At 35.7% G+C, this 277-nt stretch overlaps 1 protein-coding gene across 1 annotated transcript in view; it reads left to right on the top strand.

Moving 5' to 3' along the window:
• Positions 1–277, top strand: part of LOC119594829 (store-operated calcium entry regulator STIMATE-like) — a gene marked incomplete at its 3' end in the record, with an annotated part of 24,297 nt that overhangs the window by 16,810 nt on the left and 7,210 nt on the right.

Raw genomic sequence — 277 nt, 5'->3', positions numbered from 1 at the left:
GTAAAGTGAAGGATAACTAATTTTTTTGTTGTGTAATGCCAGTATATTATACGTTATGTCCAGAAATGAAAGACAAGGTATATATAGACAAGTAGTACGTTTGTAACAAGTAGGTATACAGGTGTTACACGCGTATGTTCCAATGTAGACAGTGTATGTACTAGATAGACAGATTGGTGGGGGCAAGTAGTTATACAGGTATAGATTGGTAGATGTACAGATGTGGGCAAGCAATGCATAAGGAAGACAAGTGTGAATTTTAATTGCTAAAATTCCC

This window comes from Penaeus monodon, chromosome 34 (genome assembly GCF_015228065.2).
Source record: "Penaeus monodon isolate SGIC_2016 chromosome 34, NSTDA_Pmon_1, whole genome shotgun sequence".
NCBI classification, from domain to species: domain Eukaryota; kingdom Metazoa; phylum Arthropoda; class Malacostraca; order Decapoda; family Penaeidae; genus Penaeus; species Penaeus monodon.
This window is presented reverse-complemented; position numbering and strand designations above follow the sequence as displayed.